This window comes from Oncorhynchus nerka, linkage group LG11 (assembly GCF_034236695.1).
Source record: "Oncorhynchus nerka isolate Pitt River linkage group LG11, Oner_Uvic_2.0, whole genome shotgun sequence".
NCBI classification, from domain to species: domain Eukaryota; kingdom Metazoa; phylum Chordata; class Actinopteri; order Salmoniformes; family Salmonidae; genus Oncorhynchus; species Oncorhynchus nerka.
In genome coordinates this window covers 41,958,219-41,982,437 of record NC_088406.1, presented here as the reverse complement: position 1 = coordinate 41,982,437, position 24,219 = coordinate 41,958,219, and the positions used below count along the sequence as shown (strand labels likewise).

The following is a 24,219-nucleotide window of genomic DNA, read 5'->3' as shown; positions in this document are numbered from 1 at the left end:
CTTATGCAGGTGCATAACAGGCTTTCCATGCATGGTTCGCTTGCGAGCACTGAATACATTTAATTCAATTGCTGAAAGCCCTCCCACTGAAAGCCCTCCCAACTGCTGAAAGCCCTCCCACTGAAAGCCCTCCCAACTGCTGAAAGCCCTCCCACTGAAAGCCCTCCCAACTGCTGAAAGCCCTCCCACTGAAAGCCCTCCCAACTGCTGAAAGCCCTCCCACTGAAAGCCCTCCCAACTGCTGAAAGCCCTCAAACTTGAGTTTTCATTCAATGGGTTTTTTATTACATTTATCTTAAATCCATCCATTTCAATTTGGTGTACCTTTAATTAGAGTCAATCGAATATATGGAGAGAACAGTCCAGAATATTAGGGATCAATTGAAGGTGCTACATAGGATTTATTTTTATTTTTGCTTTGTAATTTCAGAAAATGTTCATTTTATATCTGGTGCTAATAGTGGAATGATAGATTTCACAGTATTACTTACGTTCCAGTGTTGTGGTTTCGCTGTGATATTCATTCGCGTATGGATTCCTTTCGCCGGAGCAGCATCTGTCTAGTGGAAATCATTCATTTCCTGATTGCAAAAATTCTACACTGTTCGCTCAATTTCAGTTTAGTGTAGAGAATCATTGTATTATCTAAATCTCTGTTAAATATATTTTCAATAACAGAAAATATAGATTTTACAGCTGTTTGAAGCTGGTGGACCAAAACCAAAAGTAACTTTCATTTTTTGTCCACCAGCTTTAAATAGCTGTAAAAATGATATTTGTTCTTATTGAAAATATTTTTTGCCCCAAATGAATAGTGGGTGAATAGCATCCTATTCTCATGCTTAAATTCAAGGTCAGAATATGCTTAGAGAGAAAAGTACATAGAAAGGGAATACATTCCATTTGCGTTCACTTAACTCGGGTCGGCATGACTTACAGTGACTTCAAAAAGTATTCACACCCCTTAACTTTTTCCACATTTTGATGTGTTACAGCCTCACTGATCTGCACACAATACCCCATAATGTGAAAGTGGAATTTTGTTTGTAGACATTTTTTTAAATTAATAAAAAATGTAATGCCGAAATGTCTTCAGTCAATAAGTATTCAACTCCTTTGTTATGGCAAGTCAAAATAAGTTCAGGAGTAAAAATGTGCTTAAACAAATCGTATTTTTTCAATTTTACCTTTATTTAACTAGGAAAGTCAGTTAAAGAACAAATTCTTATTTACAATGACTGCCTACAGTGGGTTAACGGCCTTGTTCAGGGGCAGTACGACAGATTTGTTACCTTGTCAGCTCGGGGATTCAGTCCAGCAACCTTTCGGTTAGTGCCCCAATGCTCTAACCACTAGGTTACCTGCCACCGCCACACATAATAAGTTGCAAGGATTCATTCCATGTTCAATAATAGTGGTCAATACACCCAGTCCTTACAATGATAGACATCCTTCCTAACTCAGTTGCTGGAGAGGAAGGAAACTGCTCAGGGATTTCACCATTTAAAAAAATATATATATTTATTTAACCAGGCAAGTCAGTTAAGAACAAATTCTTATTTTCAATGACAGCCTAGGAACAGTGGGTTAACTGCCTGTTCAGGGGCAGAACGACAGATTTGTACCTTGTCAGCTCATGGGGTTTGAACTTGCAACCTTCCGGTTACAAGTCCTTCCGGTTACAAGTCCAATGCTCTAACCACTAGGCTACCCTAGTGAGGCCAATGATGATTTTAAAACAGTTACAGAGTTTAATGGTATGAGAAATCATTGTAGTTACTCCACAATACTAACCTAAATGACAGAGTGAAACGAAAGATGCCTGTACAGAATAAAATATTGAAAAACATCCATCCTGTTTGCAACAAGGCGCTTAAGTAATACTGCAAAAATGTGGAAAATAAATTAACTTTTTGTCTTGAATACAAAGTGTTATGTTTGGGAAGAAATGGAATACAGATATAAGCAAAGGCAAAATCAGAGTTTGATTTAGAAGTTTTAAAATAATAATGGTTCAATATTGTACATGCGCCGAATAGTGTAGACTTCACTGTGAAATGCTTGCTTATGAGCCCTTTCCAGCGATGCAGAGTAAAAGAAAATAATAAGAAAAGTAAAATAGTAACACAAGAGGAATAAAATACACAAGAATGGAGTTATATACACACACTCACACACACTAACATAGACAAATAGACACACACACACACACACACACACACACACACACACACTCATTCACTCTCTCACTCACTTACTCACTCCTCTGTGGAAGAAATAGACCAGAGAGGAAGCTTCGACCCTTCACCGAGCAAGGGCTGTCTGGTGTCATGGCAACCAGTGTGGATTACCCCACCCTCCCTCCATCAGGAAGAGAGAGAGCGTGAGAGAGAGATAGATGGTGGGTTTGGGGTACAGGTATGTCTGTATTAGCCTATATCTTTTTATAGATCAAATATATATATATTTTTGTACCCCCTTTTCACCCCAATTTTGGAAGTTACAGTCTTGTCCCATCGCTGCAACTCCCGTATGGACTTGGGAGAGGCGAAGGTCAAGAGCCATGCGTCCTCCGAAACACGAACCCGCCAAGTCACACTGCTTCTTGACACACTGCTCGCTTAACCCGGAAGCCAGCCGCACCAATGTGTCGGAGGAAACACTGTACAGCTGGCGACCGTAGTCAGCGTGCATGCACCTGGCCCGCCACAGGAGTCGCAAGAGCGCAATGGGACAAGGATATCCCAGCCAGCCAAACCCTAACCTAACCTAACGCTGGGCCAATTGTGCGCGACACAGCCTGGGATCGAACCAGAGTCTGTAGTGACACCTCTAGCACTGCAATGCAGTGCCTTAGACCGCTGTGTCACTCCGGAAGCCCTGGATCAAATATATTTTAGAATGTAAATACATCTAGTAGGATATTTTAAAGGATCTGATGAATCTGAAAACTGTAGCAGAGGGAGCGGAAAGGAAGGTAGCAACCTGAAGATAGCTACAGGCTAGCCATAACTTTCTGTCTTTGTGCTCTGGGTGGGTATCCTGTAAAGGACATGATGAAAGATAGACTGAATAGATGGAATAGAGCAGGGGTGTGGAACAAATTTCTCACCGCGGGCCGCCTTCAGTCTTCAACGAGGTCCGGAGGGCCCCACTGAAAATGTGTTATATTTCCATGCTGTCAACGTTTGCAAAAAAGAGTCCTCTGTACATCGTTTTTGGTGAATGTTTGATGCTCCCTGACTGACTAGCTTTCATTTCAGTGATTATTAGTGAGTTGGACACAGTCAAGAAACTATGAATTTAGGTCCATTATCTTTTCTACTCAGTTTTAATTTGGTTTGAGTCATTAAAAATAAATATTGAGTTTGTTTTCCACCCCCAAAATATTATATACAGTACAGTATATATACTTTTTAAATCAAACCACCCTTGGGCTGGATTGCACCCCGTCGCTATCTTTGACACTCCTGTGATAGAGTGATAGACGGGGGGGGGGGATCTTTAATAGAAGAGATGCTGAGAAGAAACAGGGGTGGAAGGTTGGCTAGAGGTTGAGAGAGGCAGGCGGATGACAGACAGAGCGACAAAGAGAAAGGAGGGAGAACGAAATGGAACGATACGAGGAGCCGGGAACGAGGAAAGGCAATGAAGATACGACAAGAGGGAGGGTGGTCTGGAATGGCGAAAGAGAGGCAGAGAGGAGGGTGGGACATTGGGTTATTTGAGGACACACAAAAAGGCTTCTCTCATACTGACATCTCTCAAAGCACCCTTGATGACTGCAGTACACCCCGGCATCAGCCTGGAGCCATCCTAGCCCTCAGTCCGTCAGTCCACACCACCCACAACATGGGACAGGGGTTGTGTCTGAAATGGAACCCTGTTCCCTAGCCTATATACTATAGCATACTTATTTTAGGGCTCTGGTCAAAAGCACTGCAATATAGGGAATAGGATGTCGTTTAGGATACACTTAGGTTGACAACCTGTGATACCAGTGGGGACCTACAAAACACACATTCACAGTTAAAATATTCCTGAAATACTCATTCCTTTCCCCCTTTCCCTGTTTACCCTACAGTCAGAATAGCATCATTACCTGCCCATTTTCTATTACCTTACATCTTACACCAACGGCTGTGTCTTCTACACCAGACAGAGGAGCGCTCTACCGTTGTCAGTCAATCCGTGTCTGAGTCATGACCAGGGCGCACATAATTACACAACACCGCTATAGACGTTAACTCAAAGTACATGGCATTAACTGCTCCTTTGATTACCTGTGTTACCAGGTAGGCTGGGAGGGAACACGCAGAGGCTGCCAGTAAAGCAGAGAGGCTGTCTAGTCAGAGACTAGCGGTGTAGTGCCTGGCTATTGGCTAATGGGCACCCAGAAGGAGGCTCACTGTAATATCTCTCCGGTTACACCACCGCTACTTGGAATGCAAGGTCATAATTAAGACCTTTTATTACAAAAGGCTTTAAAATTAGAACAGAATCCACTCCAATAAAAGGAACCGCCGGCTAATTTGGAGAGAGAGGTTTTTTTTCCCTGTGTTTTTTGAATCGGTGCCCAGAATAGACCACTCGTCTTGAGAAATGCAAAGGGAAAAAATGAGAATTTCCCCTTTGAAAGATTCCCAGATTTTCCAGGCATTATGCGACATGCCAGGAATGAGCGGAATTGCATTTTTATTTGGGTTGTAATTGTTACAATAAAAATAATGGCCGTAAAACACTACTTGTTTCCACTCTATTCTACATCATGGCTGCCTAATGTAGTCGCGAATCTAGTGTGTCATGCAACAATCATTTACAACAATGATTATTGTTCACTCTCAGTTAATGTCATATTTTAAACCAGCATCTGTTTTTCCCTCTATTGAAATGAGTGTGCTGTGTAATCCACCATCTCTCTGCATGTGATTCAGCAGTTCTGTACATAGACTGATACTAGTGAAGCATCAGATACTGCTCATCTAGCTTAGATCCTTCATGCCATATACAGCACACTGAGTATACCAAATAATTAGGAACACCTTCCTAATATTGAGTTACACCCCCTTTTGCCCTTAGAACAGCCTCAATATGTCGGGGCATGGACTTCTACAAGGTGTTGACTCCAATGCTTCCCACAGTTGTGTCAAGTTGGCTGGATGTCCTTTGGGTGGTGGACCATTCTTGATACACACGTGAAACTGTTGACCTTGAAAAACCCAGCAGTGTTGCAGTTCTTGACACAAACCTTTACGCCTGGCACCTACTACCATACCCCGTTCAAAGGCACTTAACTCTTTTGTCTTGCCCATTCCCTCTCTGAATGGCATACATACACAATCTATGTCTCAATTGTCTCAATGCTTGAAAATCCTTCTTGAACCTGTCTCCTCCCCTTCATCTGTACAGATTGAAGTGGATTTAACAAGTGACATCAATAAGGGATCATAGCTTTCACCTGGATTCACCTGGTCAGTCTATGTCATGAAAAGAGCAGGTGTTCCTAATGTTTTATATACTCAGTGTATGTCAACATGGTGGCATGATGATAAGATATTGGAGTTTTTCATGTTTTTCAGGAACCAGAGACAGTATCCATAGAAGCCAATGAGTGGAAGAGAGCAGCCTCACATGATGATTAGCACCACTTCTGGACTGTGAGTAGAGTATTATCAGCTGGGTCGTTCCACGAAAAGAGGGCCTTTTGCATCCCTTAGATATTTTAAGTAGAAATTCTGCACCAATATTGAATTTAAAAGCCTGCTATATTAAGTGCCCTGGAGAATTCAATTAATCTGATTTTTTAAAAATATAATTAAAGAATTCTGCACTTTACATTAACATAAGCCACATAACCCCACAATGTCTTAATGTTTTCACCATCATTGTAAGACCCTGTTTTTTTGTTGCTTTGACAAAGTCATTTCAGAAGAGTATTATTGAGTTTATGTGATTAGTGATTCATTTACATCTGTCCCTCATTTAAAGGTCAACCCTGTTAGTGAACTGAACTCTCTTTTTAATATGTTGAAACTATTCCTTAAAAAAAGTTTTTTTTCAAAAGAAACATTCTAATAGTCAAATCATAGTATGAAAGCAGGTGAGCTGGTTCTACTCTTTTTGACCATTATCTGGTGTTTGTGATGGAAAACTGAGCGGGTCGAGCAGAGCACATCAACCCTGTTACCCATAGATAGACAGGCAGGAATGTTTTTTTTGTGAAGTTTGCATTCAATTGCTACTCCCTGTTGTACACAACAAGCTTCCATTCCCCCTGTCACAAGGGGATTTTTGGCTGATTTAAGATGAAATCATCAACCCTGTTACTTTATTTTATTTAACCTCTCGAGATGGGAAAACATGTTTTTATTACGTTGCAGGTGCTCTTTATGACAGAATTTTACATTTGGTGAAATCAAAAGTTTCTTTTGACCAAGTTACACTACTCAAAAGGAACTGAAATGGTGGAACGATCCAGCTACTTTTACCAAACCGCATTTCAAGTGTTCCTGTAGTGTCTGTATTGGAGCAGTCCTTGGAGCTAGCCACCCTGCTGGAATGTACCTTGAACGGTCTACTGAGATGGAGGAGATGGTAAACAAACACAGTGAAGGGTCTGGGCCTCCTCTCTCAACTCTGTTCAGCTACTGCAGCTGTGCCCTCTCTATGGTCATGAGCCTATACATACATCAGCTGACCTGCCAACAGCTGCATTTACATAAGTATTCAGATCCCAAGCGGCAGTGAGAGTCCAATAGGGCGGCCCAGCCGTTGTAGGCCGTCATTGTAAAAAAATATTTGTTCTTAACTGACCTGCCTAGTTAAATAAAGGTGATTTTTTTTAAACAAAAATAAAATAAAAAATCGAAATGTATTCAGTGCTCTGTTAAAGCACCTTTGGCAGTGATTACAGCCTCGAGTCTTCTTGGGTATGACGCTACAAGCTTGGCACACCTTTATTTGGGGAGTTTTCCCACTCTTCTCTACAGATCCTCTCAAGCTCTGTCAGGTTGGATGGGGAGTCGCTGCACAGCTATTGTCAGGTCTCTCCAGTGATGTTCGATCAGGTTCAAGTCCGTGCTCTGGCTGCGCCACTCAAGGACATTCATAGACTTGTCACGAAGCTATTCCTGCGTTGTCTTAGCTGTGTGCTTAGGGTTGTTGTCCTGTTGGAAGGTAAATCTTCGCCCCGCCCCAATCCTGAGCGCTCTGAAGCAGGTTTTCATCAAGGATCTCTCGGTACTTTTCTCTGTTCATCTTTCCCTCAATCCTGACCAGTCTCCCAGTCCCTGCCGCTGAAAAACATCCCCACAGCATGATGCTGCCACCACCATGCTTCACCGTAGGGATGGTGCCAAAATGTGTGCAAAGCTGTCATCAAGACAAAGGGTGGCTACTTTGAAGAATCTCAAATATAAAATATATTTTAACACTTTTTTTGGTTACTACATGATTCCAAATGTGTTATTTCATATGTAGAAAATAGTAAAATAAAGAAAAACCCTTGAATGAGTAGGTGTGTCCAAAATGTTGACTGGTATTGTATTTTCAAAGAAACGTGGATCATCATTATTTGGTCCATAAAGGTTAAGGTCCAATAACATATTTCAAATTATCCATCTACCTTGCGGTTCTGCTTGGACAATTTGCGCATTCGGATCAACATTACTGTTAATTAATATCATCACCCCTTTTGAGTTTCTTTGCCCATGGGAGAAGTATATTGCACCCCCCCCGCCCCCCCCCTCAGTCCTTTTCCCACACAATTTAATTGAATGAGTTGAATGAGTTTCTTGTAAACAATAGATGTTATATTCTTTCTCTTTAAGCCAGGTAAATATTGTTTGTCTTTTCTTATTATCTGCTAAGCCATTACAATTATAACTGGCTATACTTATTTCACCAATTACCATAATGAGATACAAGTTTCAGATCTATTTATCATAATATATGTTTGTAAATTTACCATTGAAAAGTACCATAATGATTGAGTGTCCATATAGCTGTACCATGATATTTTCATTGCTACTATGTAACCCTCCAATTGTTCTCCACTATTCCACCCGCTAAAGCCCCTCCCCATCCCAAGTTGGGTTGTCATCTCTATGCCCCCCGAGAGGCCAGGACCCACTCTTTGAAAAGAGAACACGGTGCCAACCACAGAACAGAAGCAGATCAACTGCCAAAAGCATTTCCATCACCCTCACCTCGATTTGCTTTATATATAGATATTAAAAAACGATATATATTCAAAAATATTGCGTAACTTAATTCCCATCATTAACAATTTATATGCGTAATAATGTCGACAGATCATGCAAAGGATTGTTACCGATAACCAGGATTGCCATTTTGTTACATTTTTGTCAAGTCATCCCATATCCCTAACATCCTTACTCCCGAGCAACAGATGTGGGATATACACACACACACACACACACACACACACACACACACACACACACACACACACACACACACACACACACACACACACACACACACACACACACACACACACACACACACACATACTCTTACACACTTCCCCTACAATCATCCATAAGCTCAGATGCCCAACGGTTGTTACATCCCAGAGCCCAACTCTTGAAAGGACTTGATTTAGGAATGCATATACAGTTTCAGCTGTTTGAGAAAGCATGCAAGATTGAGCAAAATTTGCAAAAATGGGGAGATTAAATTAACCAATGTCAAATCCTAGTTGATGGAGAGAGATCCCTTCCCCTGAAACACACACACACTGGTCCCCCATTGTGACCATTTCCCCAAGCATCTCTGTGCAGTCAGACTTTTGATTATTTTGTGCCACCAGGGTCACAATAATATGCCCCCCGAAGAAAAAAAAGCTACAGCATACGAGATTCTAGATGATTCTGTGCTTCCTACTTTGTGGCAACAGTTTGGGGAAGGCCCTTTCCTGTTTCAGCATGACAATGCCCCAGTGCATAAAGTGAGGTCCATAAAGAAATGGTTTGTTGAGATCAGTGTGGAAGAACTTGACTGGTCTGCACAGAGCCCTGACCTCAACCCCATCGAACACCTTTGGGATGAATTGGAACACCAACTGCGAGCCAGGCATAATCGCCCAACATCAGTGCCCTACCTCACCAATGCTTTTGTGGCTGAATGGAAGCAAGTCCCTGCAGCAATGTTCCAACATCTAGTGGAAAGCCTTCCCAGAATAGTGGAGGCTGTAAAGGGGGAGCAACTCCATATTAATGCCCATGATTTTGGAATGAGATGTTGGACAACCAGGTGTCCACATACTTTTGGTCATGTAGTGTATGTTCATTAAAATACCAAACCACAAGTACAGTATAATGGTAGTTCTCATCACATTGATGTTATTTGTGAGCGATAGCAAAATCCCTGTACCAACACACATAATACTTACCCCAGCAGAGTCTGCCTGCTGCCCATGACAGCAGCAAATGGACCACTCCTATACCTTTCATTTTTATCATTTCAAATGCCGTCTGTTTATTGTTTTTGGCACAAAAAAAACTGCCTCAAGTACATGTTGTCTACAACACTTGCAACCACAGACATCCATTACAATTCTTTGTAAATGAACAATGAAATTAGCAGATGAAAGCTTGAAAGGATTTGACTGAGTGAGCGTGGCAAACAATCCCAGGCATTAACCTGGTGCAGAGGAGGAGGAGTCATTGCAAGGTTAAAGCCCAGCAGCACGTCGTCGAAAGAGAGAGAAGTGGGATAAGGTCCCTATGCCAGGAATACATTTTGAGGACAGCAGAAAAGGCCAAGTTCCTCTAGCCAATTGCTTTGGGGTTACAGAGATAATGCTGAAAGCTTTAAGCTGAGGGTTTTTCAGTCTGGGGCCTGGAGCCACTGTCTACTGCAGCTCATGGCTACCGCAGCTGCTAGAAATAGAGAGACAGAGAGGGAGCGTGAGAGAGAGCGTGAGAGTGAGAGACGGAATCTTGGATGTTGTCCCTGATCCAAGCCAGGATGGGCGACGTGGGGTGTAGGGTACGTCAGACCAGCCTGGAATACGCTGTCTGTACCCGACAACACACCACTAGAGCCGATGTGGGGGCAGGGGGTGGGGGCAGGGTGTTTCGAAGAGGAAGGGGTTGGGTATGCGCGTGTGTGTGTTTGTGTGCAGCAATGCCATGCCCTCCCCAGCTCTGCTGGCTCCAGAAGGTTTGCCGTGCCCAACGCCGAGGGAGCTGCCAATGCTGAGCTGTCTGGCACTTCTTTCCTCTGCAGGGCATTGATTAAGTGACACAAAACAGCACAGCACAGCGCTACTGCCTCACCTGCCATTAGCTGAGCCAGTGCCTGCCAATACCCACACATGAGTCAGGGAATATTGACGTGGTTCGAGACAGACTATCAGCCAATAGGAGCTGTCTGTGTTTTGTGGCAGAGAGTGAAAGAGGGTGGGAGAGAGAAAGAGACAGAAAAAGAGAGGGGGGGAGTGGGGGGGAGAAAGAGAGTGAGGGAATGAGAGAGAGAGAGAGAGAGAGAGAAGGGAGATAATGAAAAGAGAGAGGAAGAGAGAAAGGGATTGAGAGAGAGCCTTTGAAATTGTGACAGAGATGAGCTGGTTACAGGGAGACATGGCTCTGCGGTTGTTTGGAGATTAAATGTATGATGGCACGTTTGAATATTTGAATATTTTTGAGAGGCTTTAATGAACCTGTCAAAGTGAAAATATGGTTATTGAAACCTAATAATGAGAGAAGTTAAGCACCAAATGCTTCATGCATAACTGTTGTGAATAGTTATGGGTGATATGATGGTGAACCTATACAAAGCAGCGATATCTAGGCTGCAACAATAGATCATTAAACAAAGAAAAAACAACTATGATTAGAGCTCGTCGTCTTATTGGGGTTAACATACAACACTACTGAAACAGAGCAGTTCTGAGCATGTTTCAGATGAATGATTTTACTATGGGAACAGCTGTTGATTTGCCACCAGCGCATTTCCGTGTGTGTGTGTGTGTGTGTGTGTGTGTGTGTGTGTGTGTGTGTGTGTGTGTGCGCCTGCCTGTGTGAGGGCTGTCAGAGGATCTGATAATCTGTCATTAACCAGTAAGAGCTGGTGGTCTTCCATTGCCTCTTAAAACAAGATTGTCTGCATTTTTGTTTTTGACAGAGGATGCGGTTGTCATTTCTACTCTAAATTCTCATTCCCAATACAGTCATTGTTTTATTGGTTTATGTGGCAAACAACTTGGTATGCTGTGGTCAGGGGAACACTATTAATTCAGCTAATAATGGCATAGCTGCTGCTACTTATTATCCATGCATAGTCACTTTACCTCTACCTACATGTACATATTACCTCAATTACCTCGACTAACCTGTTTATTATCTATACATAGTCACTTTACCTCTACCTACATGTACATATTACCTCAATTACCTCAACTAACCTGTTTATTATCTATACATAGTCACTTTACCTCTACCTACATGTACATATTACCTCAATTACCTCAACTAACCTGTTTATTATCTATACATAGTCACTTTACCTCTACCTACATGTACATATTACCTCAACTAACCTGTTTATTATCTATACATAGTCACTTTACCTCTACCTACATGTACATATTACCTCAATTACCTCGACTAACCTGTTTATTATCTATACATAGTCACTTTACCTCTACCTACATGTACATATTACCTCAATTACCTCGACTAACCTGTTTATTATCTATACATAGTCACTTTACCTCTACCTACATGTACATATTACCTCAATTACCTCGACTAACCTGTTTATTATCTATACATAGTCACTTTACCTCTACCTACATGTACATATTACCTCAATTACCTCGACTAACCTGTTTATTATCTATACATAGTCACTTTACCCCTACCTACATGTACATATTACCTCAATTACCTCAACTAACCTATTTATTATCTATACATAGTCACTTTACCTCTACCTACATGTACATATTACCTCAATTACCTCAACTAACCTGTTTATTATATATACATAGTCACTTTACCTCTACCTACATGTACATATTACCTCAATTACCTCAACTAACCTGTACCCCTGCACATTGACTCTGTACCGGTACCCCCTGTATATAGCCTAGTTACAGTTATTTTATTGTTGCTCTTTAATTATTTGTTATTTTTCTATTTTCTTCTTTATTTGTATTGATTGTTTACTTCAGTTTATTTAGTAAATACTTTCTTAACACTTATTTTCTATTAAAACGGCATCATTTGATAAGGGCTTGTAAGTAGGCATTTCACTGTAATGTCTGTTGTATTCGGCGCATGTGACAAATCAAATTTGATTTGATTTGAGTAGATAGCTTTAATGTGCGGCATGTCTAGCGTGTACATTACCTACCGAAGGTATTACCTGTAACCTCTTAGGGAAGTTCAGAATTCAAGCAGATTTTCGCAGCATTTTATTAAAAATCGCGCAGCATTTCAGCGCCCTGCTATTCATGCCAGGAATATAGTATATGCATATGATTAGTGTGTGTGGATAGAAAACACTCAGACGTTTCCAAAACTGTTTAAATCACGCCTGTGGCATTTACAGAACGTGCGTTTCATCGAATAGTGCATGAAAATATGTTCACTGAAAATGGAAAAATATATTCTTCCGCGACTACAGGCAATTGTTAAAAGCGAACAGAATTACATAGAGCCGAGTTTTCATTGGCTACAGCTTCCCCAGGTTGTCTAGAGTCACGTCATTTGTTGCGCAATTGATTCTTGGTCTAACCGAAACAAGGGAACTCCTTTCCTACTGTCCCCGCCCAGATTTTGGTTCGACCTTTTCAAGACAGCATTTTCTCCACAGACAAGCTAATCATTCCACATCGCCTCCTGAGGAATTTTATCGCTTATTAACGTGTACTAATACCTAAAGTTGCATTACAAAAGTATTTCGAAGTGTTTTGTGAAAGTTTATCGTTTTAAAAAATTACGTTACGTTATGAAATGCTAATTTTTTTTCTTTACTCGCGACGGAGTCGTAGTTCGATATCTAGGCTATATATGGACCGATTTAATCGAAAAAAGACCCTAAATGATGTTTATGGGACATCTAGGAGTGCCAAGAAAGAAGCTCGTCAAAGGTAATGAATGTTTTATATTTTATTTCAGCGTTTTCGTTTGCGACGGCTAACGCAAAATCTGTAGTTTTAGGTGACGGTGCAGTATTTTGAGGGTGCATGGTATCAGATAATAGCTTCTCATGCTTTCCCCGAAAAGCATTTTACAAATCTGACTCGGTCGATAGATTCACAACGAGTGTAGCTTTAATTCAGTATATTGTATGTCAATTTTAATGAAAGTTTGAGGTTTATCAACCTCTATGGTGGCGCTCTTGAGCATTTCTGCTGATTGTGGTCCCCACTTCGGTACCACGTCCTCAACAAGTTTTAATGGCACCTGTTGGAATTTGTTATCAGTATAAAAGACACCTGTCCACAACCTCAAAAGGTCACACTCCAAACTCCACTATGGCCAAGACCAAAGAGCTGTCAAAGGACACCAGAAACAAAATTGTAGACCTGCACCAGGCTGGGAAGACTGAATCTGCAATAGGTAAGCAACTTGGTTTGAAGAAATCAACTGTGGGAGCAATTATTAGGGAATGGAAGACATACAAGACCACTGATAATCTCCCTCGATCTGGGGCTCCACGCAAGATCTCACCCCGTGGGGTCAAAATGATCACAAGAACGGTGAGCAAAAATCCCACAACCACACGGGGGGACCTAGTGAATGACCTGCAGAGAGCTGGGACCAAAGTAACAAAGCCTACCTTCAGTAACACACTACGCCGCCAGGGACTCAAATCCTGCAGTGCCAGACGTGTCCCCCTGCTTAAGCCAGTACATGTCCAGGCCCGTCTGAAGTTTGCTAGGGAGCATTTGGATGATCCAGAAGACGATTGGGAGAATGTCATATGGTCAGATGAAACCAAAATAAAACTTTTTGGTAAAAACTCAACTCGTCGTGTATGGAGGACAAAGAATGTTGAGTTGCATCCAAAGAACACCATACCTACCGTGAATCATGGGGGTGGAAACATCATGCTTTGGTGCTGTTTTTCTGCAAAGGGACCAGGACGACTGATCCGTGTAAAGGAAAGAATGAATGGGGCCATGTATCGTGAGATTTTGAGTGAAAACCTCCTTCCATCAGCAAGGGCATTGAAGATGAAACGTGGCTAGGTCTTTCAGCATGACAATGATCCCAAACACACCGCCCGGGCAACAAAGGAGTGGCTTCGTAAGAAGCGTTTCAAGGTCCTGGAGTGGCCTAGCCAGTCTCCAGATCTCAACCCCATAGAAAATCTTTGGAGGGAGTTGAAAGTCCGTGTTGCCCAGCAACAGCCCCAAAACATTACTGCTCTAGAGGAGATCTGCATGGAGGAATGGGCCAAAATACCAGCAACAGTGTGTGAAAACCTTGTGAAGACTTACAGAAAACGTTTGACCTCTGTCATTGCCAACAAAGGGTATATAACAGTATTAAGATAAACTTTTGTTATTGACCAAATACTTATTTTCCACCACAATTTGCAAATAAATTCATTAAAAATCCTACAATGTGATTTTCTGGATTTTTTTTTTCATTTTGTCTGTCATAGTTGAAGTGTACCTATGATAAAACATGACTGGCCTCTCTCATCTTTTTAAGTGGGAGAACTTGCACAATTGGTGGCTGACTAAATACTTTTTTGCCCCACTGTATATACAGTACCAGTCAAAAGTTTGGACACACCTACTCATGCAAGGGTTTTCTTTATTTGTACTATGTTCTACATGGCAGAATAATTGTCAAGACATCAAAACTATGAAATAACACATATGGAATCATGTAGTAACCAAAAACGTGTTAAACAAATTAAAATATATTTTAGATTTGAGATCCTTCAAAGTAGCCACCCTTTGCCATTATCGGCAACCATCATTCCTGTGTTCCACTGGCACATTGTGTTAGCTAATCCAAGTAATCCAAGTTTATAATTTTAAAAAGCTAGTTGATTATTAGAAAACCCTTTTGCAATTATGTTAGCACAGCTGAAAACTGTTGTTCTGATTAAAGAAGCAATACAACTGGTATTCTTTAGAATAGTTGAGTATCTGGAGCAAAAACATTTGAGGGTTCGATTACAGGCTCAAAACTGCTAGAAACAAAGACCTTTCTTCTGAAACTCATCAGTCTATTATTGTTCTGGGAAATTAAGGCTATTCCATGCAAGAAACTGAAGATCTCGTACAACGCTGTGTACTACTCCCTTCGCAGAACAGCGCAAACTGGCCCTGACCAGAATAGAAAGAGGAGTGGGAGGCCCCGGTGCACAACTGAGCAAGAGGACAAGTACATTAGAGTGTCTAGTTTGAGAAACAGATTCCTCACTAGTCCTCAACTGGCAGCTTCATTAAATAGTACCTGCAAAACACCAGTGAGAACCCCTGATGTAGGCCATCCCTTTAAGCTGTAATTTAGAGTCCAGAGACGCAGAGACCCGATAGTCTGTCGCCCATTGTAACATAGCTAAACTACTCTAGAGAAATTGCTTCGAAAAGTATGAAAGCCAATGGTCCAATATTTTAGAACACTGATGTGTAGACACGTACACGTTTTTGGAATCTGATAAGAGCTTAAGTCCGACCCAGGATTCAATCCCCAACAACAACGACACTTTGTGCTCCTGAAGCTAGCATGCTAACCATTACCTTGCCAAAACCATGGTCTTGGTTGGTAAGGACACACTATTGGGTGTTAACTAACATGCTAAACACTACCGTGCCGTTCCTAGCGCACACAGCTAACTACTTCACTTCTGCTAAACTAGCACCCATGATTGATAGCAGTAATCTTGATTTCCTCTGTATGTACTGAAGAAGAGGTTTTTTTCTCATTATTTGACTCTGTTAGCTCGCTGAGCTCAAGCCTAGGCATTAGTTCGGGGAGCAAACACAAGTCTCAGGCAAGGTTACTTATCACACTACCGTGGCTCACCAAATCACCTTCATTATTACACTCATACTAGTTTTCACCTCTCTGAAAATGGATTTCGACTTCACTGAACGATGCAAGCATTTGTCTCGCTACAATTTACGGGGATTACTGCCGTACCCGGTAGTGGAGCATTAGGATTTTCCAACTGCTGATTAGTCGCGGCCCTCCATGTCTCCTAATTTTCTCATAGTCCTTTGAGTTTGAAGAATTCTCTCATCCAGCCTTTGATCTTATCTATTCAATTAGTCTTTAGCCTACCCTCCCTCCCTTCCCTGACCTCACCTCCCCTCCCTTCTCCCTTTCCCTCCCTCTACCTCTCTTCCCCTCCTCTCTCCACAGACCCTGCCTGCCTGCCAGAGTATTATGAACTAGAAATCTGCTGGATCCTCTAAGGATGTGACCCGCACTTCTATATAAAAGGATTTTCCATTGTGTCCTGTAGCCTTGTGTGTGCATGTGTGTGCGTGCTCGAGTACTGTAAGTGTGTGTTACAGAGTGACGGTGATGGAGGGTGAAACAGGGTGAGAGAGCGAAAGACGGACAGAGGGAGGCATATCTGTCCTAACTGTCCATGATCTGATACTGACACAACCCGCTGAAACACATCCCTGTATGAAACATTAGAACCACATACAGTGTGTGGTAGGTACAGTGTTAGAACTCGCTACCATTTATACAGTACAGGAAAAAAAACTGATATAACTGTACGATAATCCTGACCAAGAACTAGCATGAAACATTATATTGAAGAAAAGCGATATTCACACACACACACACACACACACACACACACACACACACACACACACACACACACACACACACACACACACACACACACACACACACACACACACACACACACACACACACACACACACACACACACACACACACACACACACACACACAGTGGGAGCAGGTTCTAACAGCCCCTGGCAGGTCCTGTGTGGCCTCGACCCTGCTGCTCTAGTTGGGAGCGGTGAGGTTGCTGCAGAAGAAACAATGGAGCTCTTTGTGCTGTCGGCTCTCTGGCTCTGAGAGAGAGAGAGAGCTGCAAAATGTCTTCCCCAGATGAAACTGCATATTGTTTCCCAGTGAGAGTTGCTCAGTTTTCTCTGTCTGTCCCCCTGCACACCACTCATACCCACCAGGCCTTAGCACTGCCTCTGCCTGGCTACCCTGCTTTTTGTCAGACCCACTGGCCTTCCCCTCATCCGCCGCTGCCCCGCACCAATTATGTTCTACTGTAAATACCACACACATACACATACAAATGCATGCACATACTGTACACACACATGCATGCATGAAAACACATACATGCTCACACACCCGCACAAAACACGCATGCTCACACATGCATGCTCACACGTAATCCCTCAAGGATGATCTTCTCCTCACTGTTTTTTTAGGTAGCTTGATTGTTGTGGGTCCGGCTGTGGCTGAGCAGGCAGATTCTGGAGCCTCAGACCTGTCCACTGACATTTCAAGTGAGTCTGGAGGTGAGGGGAGTTTATTGACTAGTTGGTCTTAAACAGCCATTTAAAGGGTAGTACATCAAAATGTGAAATATACTTAATTTGATGCATCCATTGATCCTGAGAGACAATGACCAAACATATGCCTTAGTTTTGTTTATTTACATACCCCAAAGCCATCATTAGCATCCCTGCTAGTGAAACAATGGGAGTGGTAGAGCCAGGATGCTTCAAAAAGCATGCCCAAATCCTCAGTCACTTTAAAACAAATGTTATAGCGACCCAAATACCATAACAAGTTGCACATATAGAATATTGAAGAGTATATAGGAATTCCCCCAATGTCCACATTGTTACAGAAACAGGAAACAATTATTTTTGATTTATTAAGAACAAAGTCCTGATCAAAATCACCCCATTCGGTAGTTTGATGGTTAAACGGACAGATTTTGATGGGGATTTGTGTATTATGCTAATTAGACGTCCGTACTTGAGCAGACAACAACCTGAAGTCACCAGGTGGCTCTTTTTGTGGTGTGGAGTTGCCAGTTTGTTTCATTATGTATTACTTTTCAGGGTGTCTTTCTACCCTTTCATTTGTCCCCATTTGCATCCATTTCCCCTCTTCCAGTTGCCCGTACGCAGTTGTTTGGGCAGCCTTGAATCACGGTATCCTGTCCATCAGAGTGCCCAATGATTTGGGATTCTGTGCTGGGAATGTTTGCCTGGGTCAGGACGCTGACATTGGTCCGTCGATCCTCCCATCTGATGCTCAGTATCTCCCTCAAGAACTGTTGCTGCTGGGGCTCCAGTTCTTGAAGGTGTGTGTGTGTATGTATGTCAGACACACACACCCACCCACCCACACACACACACACACACACACACACACACACACACACCATGTTTTATGACGTATTGCACTGAATGGAACCATAGCTCCTATTTTACGCCATCTGTTTGTTTGTGTTGTATTTAAAAAGGAGAATCACACTTTGAGCTAGTCTGCTGTTTTCAGGGATTGACTCACTTCATGTAAACAAGGAGTATGTAAACAAAGAGAAAAGGGTTGCTACACTGGTAGAACTGTCCTGGCTTCAGACCTTTTACAGCAGTCCACCTCAACTCTAACATACTGAACAGAAATATAGACGCAACATATTCAACGTTTTTACTGAGTTACAGTTCATATAATGAAACAAGTCAATTGAAATCAATTTATTAGGCCCTAATCTATAGATTTCACATGACTGGGCAGGGATGCAGCCATGGCTGGGCCTTGGAGGGCAGTGCTCTAATTATGTGGCACATACACTTGGAGTAGCATAATTAACACCCTTTTCTATTGCTTTAATTATGGGCCACATACAGTGCATTCGGATATTATTCAGACCTCTTCCCATTTTCCACATTTTGTTACGTACCAGCCTTATGCTAAAATGGATTACATAGTTTTTTCCTCCCTCATCAATCTACACAAAATACCCCATGAAGACAAAATAGGTTTGTAGAAATGTTTGCTAATGTATAAAAAATAAATCATATTTACATAATTATTCGGACCCTTAATTCAGTTCTTAGTTGAAGCACCTTTGGCAGCGATTACAGCCTCGAGTCTTCTTGGGTATAACGCTACAAACTTGGCACACCTGTATTTGGGCAGTTTCTTCCATTCTTCTCTGCAGATCCTCCCAAGCTCTGTCAGGTTGGATGGGGAGCGTCGCTGAAGAGTTTTTTTCAATCTCTCCAGAGATGTTCGATCGGGTTCCGTGCTCTGGCTGGGCCACTCAAGGACATCCAGTCCCTCCTGCGTTGTCTTGTGCTTAGGCTTGTTGACCTGTTTGAAGGTGAAGGTCCTGAGGTCCTGAGCGCTTTGGAGCATGTTTTCATCAAGGATCTCTCTGTACTTTGCTTCGTTCATCTTTTTCTCAATCCTGACTAGTCTCCCAGTCCCTGCCTCTGAAAAACATCACCACAACATGATGCTGCCACCACCATGCTTCACCGTAGGGATGGTGCAAGGTTTCTTCCAGACGTGACGCTTGGCATTCAGGCCAAAGAGTTCAATCTTGGTTTCTTCAGACCAGATAATCTTGTTTCTCATGGTCTGAGAGTCCTTTAGGTGCCTTTTGGCAAACTAAGCGGACTGTTTTGTGCCTTTTACTGAGGAGTGGCTTCCGTCTGGCCACTCTGCCATAAAGGCCTGATTGGTGGAGTGCTGCAGAGATGGTTGTCCTTCTGGAAGGTTCTCCAATCTCCACAGAGGAACTCTGGAGCTCTGTCAGAGTGACCATCGGGTTCTTGGTCACCTCCCTGACCAAGGCCCTTCTCCCCCGATTGCTCAGTTTGGCCAGGTGGCCAGCTCTAGGAAGAGTCTTGGTGGTTCCAAACTTCTTCCATTTACAAATAATGGAGGCCACAGTTTTCTTGGGAACCTTCAATGCTGCAAAAAATGTTTTGGTACCCTTCCCCATGTCTGTGCACTGTCAAATGTGGGACCTTTTATAAATATTGACAAGTGTGTGCCTTTCCAAATCATGTCCAATCAATTGAATTTACCACAGGTGGTCTCCAATCAAGTTGTAGAAACATCTGAAGGATGATCAATAGAAACAGGATGCAGCTGCACTCAAAGTCAAATAGGGTCTAAATACTTATGTAAATAAGGTATTTCAGTTTTTTATTTTTAATAGATTTGCACAAATGTCTAAAAACCTGTTTTCGCTTCGTCATTATGGGGTATTGTGTTTAGCTTGATGAGGACATTTTTTTATTTAATCAATTTTAGAATAAAGTAAAGTAACAAAAGGTGGAAAAGGATAAAGGGTCTGAGTACTTCCTGAATGCACTGTACACTTGCCAGTGGTTATATTAGTGAAAGGGAGAGAATATTTGTGCTACTGCCTAACCGTCTCCGTAAGATCAGCTCCAAAACTCGCTAATCGCTATACACTCTACTTTTTTATGTGTGAAGAGTGAAGACTCCAACGTAGCTCTTTCCTCGAAATCCAGTTTCAACTCTCACTGTATTCTGCTTGTACTGGGTTTGACAGCCTCATTTGTGAAGTGTCTCAATTAAGGGGAATATTTCTCCCGACATCTCTGCACAGCCAAGCTGTGTCTGTAGCACATAAAATCCTGCGCTTAAGGAAGTCATCACACATCTTTCAGAGTCTGCAAAGAGACGCCAGCTAAAAATAGCAGAACCTCAACTCTGGGTAATGCTCATCGTCGCCCCCAGACAGTTGTATTTGCATATCTTTTATGTGTTTTTTCCTCCTTTTTTTAGCAGTTTTGATTCCCTCTCTTCAGCAGAGCAAGACTGTCGAATAGGGATCCTCTGGCGGGGGGTCGCTGTGTGTGTGTGTGTGTGTGTGTGTGTGTGTGTGTGTGTGTGTGTGTGTGTGTGTGTGTGTGTGTGTGTGTGTGTGTGTGTGTGTGTGTGTGTGTGTGTGTGTGTGTGTGTGTGTGTGTGTGTGTGTGTTTGTGTATATGTGTGTGTTCTTTGGGGAAGGGGATGTTTTAAAAAGCAGCAATCTGAAAAGCAGCCGACAGTTGGGTAATTAAAGATTTGCGAAAGGCGAGCCTTTGTTTTTTTCCCCTCCCTCCCTCCCTCCCTGTATTTCCTTTCATCTCTCTTTTGGAAAGTGTAACGGCTCTGTCTGGGTTTATCAGAGGGATGGTACATTGAGTCCAGAGAGCCATCTGGTCCTGCCGCCACTACTCCTCTCTCTCTCTCAAGCAAGTAATGTGACGGCTTCTCAACTGTCCCCAACACCAACACCCTCTCATGGCTCAGTGTCAAGAAAAACCGAAGATCAGCTAGCAACACAGCTAGCGTTTTAGTCTGGCTGATCAACGGCACTTTTAGAGTCCAACCGCCTCACATGGACAATAGCCATCCACTTGGACAATGTTTTCATCAGTGTTTTGTTATTGTTATGTATGGTTATACTGTACATTGTTATGTATGGTCATACTGTACATTGTTATGTATGGTCATACTGTACATTGTTATGTATGGTCATACTGTACATTGTTATGGTTTACGACAGTATGCTGCTTTATGGATGAATGTGTTGTGAGAATGAGTGGCACATCTCAACGCTGCAGTCAGCCTCCTATGGAACCACTTTGCCGGGAAAGAGCAAGTGCTCCTCCAACGCTACCGGCTACGGAAAAGACAACAACGGCCGGTAGAGACCATTCAAAGCTAGGTGGCTAGTCTGAGGGATTTGGCTAGCTCTTGTAACTACGGGACACTTCAGGATGAGATCATCAGGGATCAGCTGATAGAGGGAACGTTATGTGAAAAGACAAGGGAGAAACTGCTTTTGGAATCGGATCATTTACAACTTGATGGAGCTATTAAAATAGCACTCCAGGTTGAAGCGACTTGGGAATGCTCTACTACGCTAACAGACAGTTCTGCAGCATACACTCGGCCCCCTGCCATTCTCACACAGCAGCTTCAGCCCGAGCAGGCGCACTACAGCGACCACAAGCGGCGCACGCCCTCCCACGTCGATAGCTGCATGGACACAGACAAACAAATAGAAGTAGTTGTGGCAACTGTGGTGCTCGCTCTCACAATTCAAGGGCTTCAAACTGCCCAGCCCATGGGAAAATATGCAAGAACTGTTCAAAAATCGAATCACTTTGCAAAAGTGTGTCGTTCTGCCCCAGCTACTAGCTCCACTCAGAACAGGGCCTTATTTTCGTCTCACTCTCAACATGAACACACTGAAATTCGAACTGTCTCCACCAACCATGTGTCATTCAAGACATGCACTGTGCAGCTGGGCAAGGTGGGTTTGCCTTTGCTACTGGATACTGGCACTGCGATGTTGTTGCTCAACCTTGCCACTTACTACAAGTTTTTCAGTCACCTACCACTCCAACAGCCCTGCACTGCCCTGTGTGGGTATGGTAGATCCAAGATAGACATTGCAGGCACCCTCCAGGTCCTAGTGCACTTTTGCGCCAAGCAGCTGTTTTCGAAGCGGGGTGCCAACCTCCTGGGCCTCGACCTCTTCACAGGCTTGGGATTCACACTGAGAGATGACAGTGGGTCAGCTATCCACCAAGTTGCCGGCACATGGCAACATAACTGGCCAGCTCTGTTTGATGGACTGGGCTGCCTCACAGCTTTTACTCACAGGCCCCTAGTGAACCCGGACGTGACCCCAGTCTTGCAGCCCCTGCGGCGCATGCCCTTTGCATAGCGTGATGATGTCACAAAATATCTACAGTCACAGTTGGAGGCAGGCATCATTGAGCCAGTCAACACTGTCTCCTGGATTTCAAACTTGGTCATTGCAACCAAAAAGTCTGGTGGAATCCTGACCTGTGTGGATCTCTGTGCTGTGAACAAGGCTGTTGTCCAAAATAAGTACCCCTTGCCTACAGCTGAGGAAATGACCGCACATTTTCATGGCTCCAGGGTCTTCACAAAGCTCGACCTGCGTCAGGGTTATCTTCAGGTGCCTCTCCACCCAGCCAGCAGAGACCTCACGGCCTTTGTTACGCATACTGTTGTGTTTAGATACACACACATTCCTTTTGGACTTAGCTCCGCCCCCAGCTGCTTCCAGAAGGTGATGAGCACCATCCTCGCTGGAATACCCACGTGTGACTGTCTATCTGGACAACATCATGGTCCACAGCCCTGACCTCCACATTTATGACCATCGACTCCACAGTGTATCCAGTGCTCTAAGGAACAACCTGGCCCTGAAGGGTGGAAAATGCACCTTTGCAGCTCCAGCCGTCAAATTTGTGGGGTTCCGCCTATCATCCAAAGGCATTGCCCCACTCATGTCAAACATTTAAACCATCCATCGCATCCTGGAACCGACCTCAGCCTCTCAGGTGGCCTCGTTCTTGGGCATGACAGCCTACTACCTCCGGTTTCTGCCCCACTACTTTCAGACCACAGCGCCCCTTCACCAGCTCCTCAAGAAGGACGAGCCATGGGCCTGGACGGCAGCCTGCTCAGATGCGGTCTGCTCACTGAAGAGCCAGCTGACCACAACCCCAGTCTTGGCTCACTTTGACCCCGTCTGTCCCACCATTGTCACCTGTGACGCCTCAGCTGAAACACTAGGAGCTGTCGCCTCACAGCTGCAGAATGACATTGAGAGGCCCGTCGCCTTCGCCTCAAGGGCCCTAATCCCCACTGAACAACGGTACTCTGTGGGCGAATGAGAAGCACTGGCCTGTGTCTGGGCATGTGAAAGGTGGCACCTCTACCGATACGGCCGGCTGTTCACGCTCCGAACCGACCACCAGTCCCTCACAATGCTACTGTCAGCATTAGGAACTGGCCACAAGCCAATTCGGCTGCACAGATGGGCCGACCGCCTCAGACAGTATGACTCTCAGCTGAAGTTCACTCCGAGGAGCGATAACGTGGTGGCCGACCGCCTGAGACAGTATGACTATCAGCTGAAGTTCACTCCGAGGAGGGATAACGTGGTGGCAGACCTCCTCAGACAGTATGACTATCAGCTGAAGTTCACTCCGAGGAGGGATAACGTGGTGGCAGACCTCCTCAGACAGTATGACTATCAGCTGAAGTTCACTCCGAGGAGGGATAACGTGGTGGCAGACCTCCTCAGACAGTATGACTATCAGCTGAAGTTCACTCCGAGGAGGGATAACGTGGTGGCAGACCTCCTCAGACAGTATGACTATCAGCTGAAGTTCACTCC

The 24,219-nt window shown here is 43.4% G+C and overlaps 1 long non-coding RNA gene across 6 annotated transcripts in view; it reads left to right on the top strand.

Annotated features, from left to right (window-relative positions):
- The window catches only part of LOC115136886 (uncharacterized), a 115,874-nt gene that overhangs the window by 35,722 nt on the left and 55,933 nt on the right, over positions 1 to 24,219 (top strand). For all 6 annotated transcript variants that reach the window (XR_010465066.1, XR_010465067.1, XR_010465065.1 and 3 more), the window contains one exon: positions 5,580 to 5,657. This is a non-coding gene — a long non-coding RNA (uncharacterized LOC115136886). The remainder of the gene's footprint in view (positions 1 to 5,579; positions 5,658 to 24,219) is intronic.